This window comes from Geospiza fortis, unplaced genomic scaffold, assembly GCF_000277835.1.
Source record: "Geospiza fortis unplaced genomic scaffold, GeoFor_1.0 scaffold46, whole genome shotgun sequence".
Classification (NCBI taxonomy): Eukaryota; Metazoa; Chordata; class Aves; order Passeriformes; family Thraupidae; genus Geospiza; species Geospiza fortis.
Genome location: NW_005054586.1, coordinates 54,401 through 63,378, shown reverse-complemented (window position 1 = coordinate 63,378; position 8,978 = coordinate 54,401). Strand labels below are relative to the sequence as shown.

Genomic DNA, 8,978 nt, shown 5'->3' with positions numbered 1-8,978 from the left:
ATAGTGGGAGGTGTCCCTGCCCATGGCAGGGGGGGAATGGGATGAGCTTTAACTCTCTCTTCCAACCTGAACCATTCTGGGATTTTATGATTCTGCGTACTCCTGGCCTCCAGGATTATTATCTCAAAGTGGCACAACCCATCCTGAATGTTTTGGGGTTGATTATGCTCCAAAAATTCTTGGGAGACCCAGAGGAACCAGAGGGTGCTGAGTAGGTGCAGTTATGCTTCAAAATGCGGCTGAAGGTTTCCCAAAATCCCGTGTGAGGAGCCATTCCTGCCTGGATGGGCACTTTGGTGCCCCACAGCCCAGGAAAAAGCCCTTTTCCCCACCTTTCAGGACTCCAGCAGGACCAGCTCTGCCTGTTAATCTCCAAACCAGCCTTCCCTCCTGATGAATAGGAGGCAATTCCAGCACTCTGGCAAAGCCGCTTGGAGAGAGGTGATGGAGCCCTAAGGCTACTCCTAAATCTGTCACACAGCACGTGCTCCTTCCCTCAGCACTTACATATTGATATTGTTGGGGGAGAAAAGGAAAAAAAAAAACAACAAAAACCACCAAAAAAAGCAGCCCTGGCTGTCCCTGTGGATCCCAGAGGAAATGGTTTTATGGGACTCTGGTGGATGCAGAAAATAACTTCCACTTAACGGCAGGCGCTGGCTCAGCGTTTGCTGGCCCGAGACAGATCAAACACTCCAGAGCAATTCCCAAGTTATTGGTCCTCCAGCTCAGGGCTTCCCAGCCAAATCTTTATCCTCTGCTCCTAAAAGCTGGTTTTACTTTAATATTGGGGAATAATATCCCTTAAAACACGCATTTATGAATGAGCAATACTTTCCTCACCTCCGCGCAAACCCGGCACCGGGCGGGAGTCCAGGATGCAGCAGCAGCAGCATCTCCTGCAAGAAAAGGTGCTGAGTGGTGGTGGCCAGGCCCCTCAAGTGCTATTGGGGATCAGATCCAGCCTGGCCCTGGCACCTTGGCGAGCTGGGCATGGGGAAAATCACCCAGCCATGATGTTTGGTTAATGAGCATCAATGGTTGTGTGAGGACATTCCTGTGATGTTCCTGTGACCCTTCATCCCTCATCATCCAACCAGCCTGTAGGGATGGGATTTCATCCCCCATCATCCAACCAGCCCGTAGGGATGGGATCTCACCCCCCATCATCCAACCACCCTGTAGGGATGGGACTTCATCCCCCATCATCCAACCAGGCTCGGACAGGTGAATGGACGCTGCAATTTCTGGGTGCAGCTTGGGTGGACTCTGCATTTTTGAGAACTGAAATGGTGCCCAAGCTGGATGAACCTCGGTGGCCAAAGCCTTGGAGATTTGGGAAAGAGCATGTGCAGCTCAGGGAAAGAAAAACAGCACAAGGTAAATGGAAAACTCTCACCCAGGGCTTTGCTAATCGGCACCAGCTGGTGCTCTGCTAATATTTTGATAAAGTCCTGTTTTCTCTCCAGAACAGAAACTTTACAGAGATTTTTTTTTCTCTCTCCCCCACCCTTTCTCTGCCCTTTCCTTCTGTCAGGGTTCTGGCACGGTGCAGAGGGGAACACGTGTAGCAGACAGAAATGCTGGATGAAAGGAGAGAAGAGGAGAGGAGGGTAAGAAATCCCTCAGCTCCATTAGCACATCAAAACCTGGATTGCACTCCCACTGTCCCCTTCTCCCTCCATCCCATCCCATCCCATCCCATCCCATCCCATCCCATCCCATCCCATCCCATCCCATCCCAGGCTCCCACAGCCTCCCTCTCCCAGCACTGGAGGGGAGCAGAGCACACACAGACCTTGACCAAAGGGTGGAGGATTCTCCTTAAAAATCTAAGGAACCAATCCAGTCCATATTCCACACTTGATTGCTCTTCCCAGCCAATGCCTGGAGAAGCTCTGGAAAAGCTGCTGGGCTTGGTCATCCCAAAATCCAAGGGAGGGAGATTCCAGGTGTCAAACCCGAGGGAGATTTCAGGAACACGTCAGTTTTGTGCTGAATGAATGTGTGAGAAAAGGGAGGAAAAAAAGAAATTATGTCAATGTCAACAGATTGGATTTGGTGACCTTGGAGGTCTTTTCCAGCCTGAAGAATCCCTTTATTCCAATGTCCCTCCCAGGGAGCATGGGGAGGGTTTATTTTATTTAACCTGCTGTTGGATAATAAGGCAGATGTCCACACTGTGCCTCACTTTAGCCAGATCTAAACCAGAAACAAATGTATAAATGGGATGAGCGAATGTGTGGAGTGCATCCTGATCCAGGATGTCTGATTGAGGCAAGAAAAAGCCCCTGACTCTTTATTTTCTTGAAAAAAACCAAAACATTTTATCATTTGAGGGAGCTGCCTTTTAGATGGAAAATGGGAGTGCCCACACAAAGGAGGGATTCTCAGAACACAACAACTCCTGTAGGGAGGAGTAAACCATAAGTGAGAAAATAGAGCTGGAAACAGGCAAAATGCAGGAAAATGCAGGAAAAACAGGAAAATACAGAAAAATACAGGAAAATACTCCCATCTGCAGGAAAATACAGGAAAATACAGGAAAACACTACAGAAAAATACAGGAAAATACAGAAAAAGTGGTGGCTCTGCCTCCTACTTTGGTCCCCAGGGGGATGGGGAAAAGAAAAGCCTCTTGGGGAATGCTGAGTGTTTGGAAGAAAGATTCACACTCAGATGCCTTTGAAAGCTCCGTGCAGTAATTCCAGGGTGGAATAGAGATCAGGCTCAGGAAAGGAGAGGGAGATCAGGCTTGGGAAAGAACAAACGTGGGGTGAAGCAGAGCAGCAGGGGCTGCTCAGGTGAAGATCAAAGGAGAAGGGCAGGTTCAGGGAGCCAGCTCTGGAGCCAGGGATGTCTCTGGCTGCCCTGTCCCTCCCTGCACAGGTGTCCCTCTGTTTGGACAGCTGTCCCTGCCCCAAGGGGTCAGTGCTGGTGGCTGGGAAGCTCCCTGGGCTCTCCAGGGCAGCCTGGAGCCTGTGTGTGGTCAGGGCTCCTTCCCTCCCAGAGCCAGGGATTGAACAGAGCACCACTGAGGAACTCGAAATGCTCCAGAAGGAGGAGAAATGGGAGCTGGGAATTCGGCACTGAGGCTGCCCGGGGCACCAGAATGAATCAATAGGGTTTATTTTAATTTTTAAAGCAGAAATGAGGGATGTAGCTGCACTTAAAGCCTGTCCCAAAAGTCTTCATCCTTTCTGAAGCTGAAAAGGCAACCAGAGCATCCCAGATGCCCCCAGCTCACTGCAGGGCAGCAAAAGCAGGAGAGAAGAGCCATCACTCCACAGGAATGAAGGGTTTGTCCCCCTGTTTGTCACCTGGGTCAGCATCTCAGGACAAACATCTCACACTGCTGCTCACCTTCCTGAAGGCCAGAGTAATTTTTTGATCCTCCCGAGCCCAGAGGGCAGCTCAGCTCGTGAGGCCACAGTGTCCCTGTCTGAGACTCCTCTCACCCTTCTAATTTCCCTCAGCACTTCGCCCTGCCCTCAAAACTTTACTTCACTTGTTGGGTTTGGCACCTCCTTTGTACTATTTTTGGAGGAGTTCAGAACATCTTTCTGACTTTGGCCATCTTCTTCCTGTGATTATTAATAATATTTTTCCTTCCAGACGCTGGCCTCGTTCCCATGTTGGCTGCAAGGTTTCAATAGTCGTTTAATTCAGTCTTCCTCTCATTCCAGGAGCACCTTCTCACAGCACTGCTAATGAGGAAAATCCATGGAAAATCAAAATTTGGGTACCCAGGGGTTGGGAAAGCACCTTGAAATATGTCCCTGAGTATGTTTTGTCCCATAAATGCTTGCTCTCCTTCTTCCATGTGCCTGGTAGGACACAAGGAAGATCCCTAACACCTCAGAAGGCTTAAAATGCAATCTTTCCCCTTCAAAATCCGGGATCAGCTTCCTGCAGTGGGGTACCCATGTTTGAACACGTGGGATCTCTTGGCTGGCTCACATTTGGGACCAGCCAAGGGCTCACCTTCGGAGCCCCAGGAGCCAGGAGAGGTTCCAAGGAAACAAGAGGAGACCTCATACAACACAGGGAGATTCCCCAGCATCTCAGAAGGGTTGAAATACAGTTTTTACTCCTTGAAAAGCTGGGATCTGGCAGCCTCCAGAGCGGGACATCCATGTTAGAGCAAAAAGGATCTCCGGAACAAGCCTCCCCCATTTGGGACCAGCCAAGGGTTTCCTTTTGGAGCCCCAGGAACTAAGGGATGACCTGAGGTCCCAGCAAGGAAAAAGAAAAAAAGAGTAAGGGACAAGGGAGATAAACAGAAAAAAGAGTCTGGAAGAAGCAATAGGTATTCCTGAACCTGACAAATATGACAAATATTCCTTCTCCTCTGTGGTACTGGCACTCTGTCTCCTCTCCTTCAACCCTGAGACTGCAACATTCCCAACCCGCATCCCTCCCTCAGTTCCCCAGAAATCCGCACCTTCCCTCCTCCCAAACCTCCACCTTTCCTCCTGCCTCTGTGTGTGTGTGTGTGTGTCCCCTTACACACAAAATTAGCCAGCAGCATCTTGGGGGGAAAATCTACAACTATTTTAAAGGGATTGATGGGAAAATAAGGTCCTTGCCAAAGGAGCACGAGCCAAGTGATGTTATTCCCAACAGGCTCCCCAGAGGCAGGGAAGTGCTTTCAGCAATGAAATAACACAGCCTGTGTTGGGACCCCCTCCCACCTTCCCTGGATTGAGCAGCACGATGAGATCTTAAGGCACCACTGGGTTTTCCAATAATGAACCAAGGAAAACCTTCATTTTGGGCACCTGGGCTCTGACACAAGGCAGGCTCCTGCCTCCACAGAAAGGTGAAAATTCCTTTCTTTGTTTGAGTTTGATGTTCCTGCCTGCTCTGCCAGAAGCTCTCCTTGCCCTCCACAGGCTTGCACCGCGCAGCAAGTGCTGCTACACGGAACATCAATTAAACAATCCAAGGGGATTTATCCCACTGGGTGAAAACAAGATGAAATTCAGGTTCTTTCCTATTTCAGCTCGAAATGAAGCAAATTTTGCCTTCTCTTTGGGGTGAAACTGAAGCACAAAGAAAAAAACCTGGGGGGCAAGGAAAAGGAAACCAGGTAAGCAGGGTGGCTTTTTTCCTGATCTCACGTCACCCCAAACCACATAAACCAAACGCTGAACTCAGAGCTGAGCTTCAACGTGGCTCCAACCACATGCAATTAGCCCAATTAAAGGAATTTTTCTAAGTCCCTGTTAGGTCCTGCCAGCATTTTAAGTGGGAGCAAACTTGCTTTGCCAGCAGATGTTGCCACTTTTGCAGCGGGGCTGGAGTTTGGGGCCGTGTTCTCGGAAAAGTTGCGTGCTCGGGCCGTGAGGAAACGCAGGGAAAAGGTTCCCTAGTCAAGATGAAATACATTAAAAAAAGCTCACATGCTCCCTGATCGTGCTGTGCCAGGCATCAGGGAATGTGACCAGCTGAAATTGCCTCCCAAAAAATAAAAGCAAGGGGGCGGTGGGACTGCTGGAATCCGGGATTATTGAAAAAGAAAACAAAACCTGGAAACGTTCGCCGAACGAAACCAGATTTCGGTGATTATTTTGTAATTATTCATGGTTGGAGGGACGGGAAAAAAAATCCAGGATTTAAATGGGCTTATTTGTTTGTTTGTTTGAGTCCAAATGCTAATGGTGATGGTTAATGGGAATAAAGAGAAAAAAAAAGGGAAGAGATGTGTATAATTGGCATGCAGTGCATTAGTTCCCAAGTCAACCAGCAAAACCGGTGTTATCACTGTGGGCCCTGTGTGGATTTTATTCCTGAATCTGTCTTTCAAATCCTGGGTGCTGTCCAGGAATTACTCTAATAAAAAAAAAAAATTAAAATATATCCTGGAGGGTTTAGGAAATACATTTCCCTGTACACCATACTCCATCAATGATGCTGGCATGGAGAACAAGGGGAAAAAGCCCATTTCTTTCTCATTTTTTGTAAGAAAATCGATTTAAGAATGATTCTGAGCTGCTCTGAAATGGCTCTGTGCCCCTTGGAAGTTCTGCCTTCAACCTAAAGGGATCTCAGGAGTCCAGGAGTAGTGGTGAGCAACAGAACTGGTGGCTTGACAAGCCCGAGGCAGGATGTGAGGACTCAAGGCTCCCCTCATGCTCCCTGGCATCCTTGTCTGCTGTCTGTGAATATCCAAGGAAAATTATTCTGCAGACTCCTCAGCTGGGCAGCTGCTCTTCAGGACAAACCAGCAGCACTGCACACACCAAACACAGCATCCCAGAGTGGTTTGGGATGGAAGGGACCTTCAAGCTCATCCCATTCCACTCCTGCCATGGGCAGGGACACCTTCCATCATCCCAGGCTGCTCAAAGCCCTGTCCAGCCTGGTCTTGGACACTTCCAGGGATCCAGGGGCAGCCACAGCTTCTCTGGGCCTCCCAGGGAACAATTCCTTCCCAATATCCCAATCCATCCTTTCCCTCTGGCAATGGGAAGCCATTCCCTGTGTCCTGACTGCTGTCCAAGTCCCCCCTCCATGGTCAACAACAAAACCACCAGCTCAGACCATTGTCCTGATGGCTTGGGAGGTGACAGGTCTTCCCAATGTCCATCAGTGATTTAGGAACACACATTCCCCTGACACCTGAGACATTTAAGGGCCTCTGAAAGTGCCCAAGCAGGAACGGAAAAGCCCAAACTGTCTCTGCTCCTCAGAGCGTGGCCTTGCAGTGACTCAGACCGAGACCTCGCAGGGTCCCAGATGTGATGTCCCAGACATCCCGAATGGTGGCACAGCCATTCCTGGCCCCTGGAACAGCAGCCACTGCCCGAGGCTGTTCCTGTTTCCTGTTGGAAGCAGCCCTAGCCACGAACAAACACCAGGGGTGGGCACTGAAGCATCCGTGGAGCTGCCCTGGGTTACTCCAGACAGATGTGCCAGAGGTCCTGGATCCTTCTGGAGCAGCACTGGGAGACTTGGCAGCCCAGCTCAGCAGCCCTAAAGTGGTGACATCTTTGAGCAATTCACTCCAGTCTGGCATGTCTGGAGCATTTTTTCCATCCTGAGACCTCGTCCTGGCCCCTGTGGATTGAACTCGGAGAGGGCAGTGTCCTGCTCCTGCAGCGGGGCCTGAGGGAGAGCTGGGAGTGCAACCACAGCCAGAGAGAGGGGACAACTCCCTGTGGGCAAGGACAAACAGGTACAGGGATTCATCTTCTGCAGACATGGCCAAGAAATCCTCTTTCCTCAGGAAAAGGACAGTTTTGAGGGAAAGGCTGCAGGAGCCTGCTGGGATGGCAGGTGCTGACCACAGGAGCAGCAGCCTCCTCTTCTGTCCCTGCCCACCTTGCCTGCTGCCCCAAGGATGCTCCGTGCTTCCAAAGGGATCCAGACCCACCTGGTGGTCCTGGTGGTGGGAAAGATCCCCTTCAGGCCCATTTTGATGGGGGCACTTTAACAAACCCCACCTTGCAGCTGCCAGCAGGCACTGGCATTAGCTGGATTTATAGCCAAGCTTTATCTGTTGCCTGCAATTCTAATTTGCGGCTCATAGGCCATAAAATTCCAAGTTTTCCAGGCAGGGAGAAAAAAAAAAAGTGACGATTGACTGTTACTGCTGCCTCTTTTTTTCTTTTTTCTTCTTTTTTTTTTCCACTGGAGCTGTTCCTTGTGCAGTTGTAACCAAATGGTAACCAAATAGACTCTCTAATGGCCAGCACTGTTTATTCCAAAACAGTATGGATTTTCCATTTGTGATTCAAAAACCATAGGGTGTCACTTTCCCCGCTTGGCATGAGGCAAGGTCAAGCTTTGGGGATGCAGAGAGGATCCTGAGGAAAACTGTCCCTGCCTGAAGGAGAATCCCTGAGAATTAAACTGCCTTTCACTGTGGGTGAATGATGGATTTTTTAAAAAGCATCTCCAGCCTAAGCTGCAAACCAGCCATTGGTTTCCCAAAGTGAGTATTTATTAGACCCTGCACAGCTCAATGCTTTTTATTCCCACTTAAAAATCTATTTTTCTTGGTCAAGCTTCCATTTACACTGGAAATGGGATTTTGAAACGAGCTTCATCAATAGCACCCAGCCCACCACACGCCAGGGATGCTTCCTCTGTCATTCCCACGTGGAATGACAGAGCCCTGCTGAGCTCCACCTGCTTCCATCCTGCAATTTGGGGGCTGTGGAGCAAAGTTCCTCTCCCTCCTGACCCAGGAGGAAATTTGGCAGCATTTTAGGACTCCAAAACGGGTTGCAAAGCTGCAGGAACCCAAAGGAAGGTGGGTGGAGGGAAACACAGCAGCTCAGAAAGATGCAGTTTGTCAGGTGTGGGATTCTCCACATTCCCATGAATTCTGAAAGCCTGGAAAAACACTGGCATGTTTGCCTTGCTGAGGTGGGTAAAGCATTCAGGCTCTGGTGCATTATTCAGCGCAGGTAGATCAGGGATTTGGGCTTGGATGTCCAGGAAGGTGTGGAGTGATGCAAATGAAGGCTCGGGAGAGAAGAGCCAGGTGGGATCAGATCCTACCCCAGCAACACGGGAAAGACCCCACAGAAAGGACAACCTCAGCAATAGCAAGGGAGATTTGGGGAAGCTTTTTTGTGAGGAACACGAAGAATGGGAATAAAATGCAGGAGAAGAGGGTGGGGCTCCTGGGAAAGAGGCACAGAGCACATCCCTGGGAATAGGTTAGACCAGGAACAGGGTGAGTGCTGGGCTGGGCTGGGCAGCAGAACAGAGTCCAGCCCAGGCACAGCTCAAGGGAGCACAAAGCATTTTGGCAAGCAGAGCCTCCCCAGGAGCCAAAGGGCAGAGCAGGGAAGCTTCCTTGCAGGCCAATTACCTCGGCAGGAATCTAAAAGATATTCCCATTGCCTGCGAAGCCGTGCGCCAAGTCTGGTGTTTGTTTGTGTCTGTGTTTATTTCTCAGAGCGTTTCTTTCCCTGCACCCCGGGGAACTGGCTGGATGCAAGCTCTGGCCTTCTCATGGAATA

The 8,978-nt window shown here is 49.9% G+C and overlaps 1 long non-coding RNA gene across 2 annotated transcripts in view; it reads right to left on the bottom strand.

Annotated features, from left to right (window-relative positions):
- LOC115948876 overlaps window positions 1-1,944 on the bottom strand; it is a 10,222-nt gene extending 8,278 nt beyond the window's left edge. For both annotated transcript variants that reach the window (XR_004082641.1, XR_004082642.1), the window contains exons 1-2: window positions 1,799-1,944; window positions 844-899 (exon numbers count right to left, since the gene is read on the bottom strand). This is a non-coding gene — a long non-coding RNA (uncharacterized LOC115948876). The remainder of the gene's footprint in view (window positions 1-843; window positions 900-1,798) is intronic.
- Window positions 1,945-8,978: the final 7,034 nt, after the last annotated feature.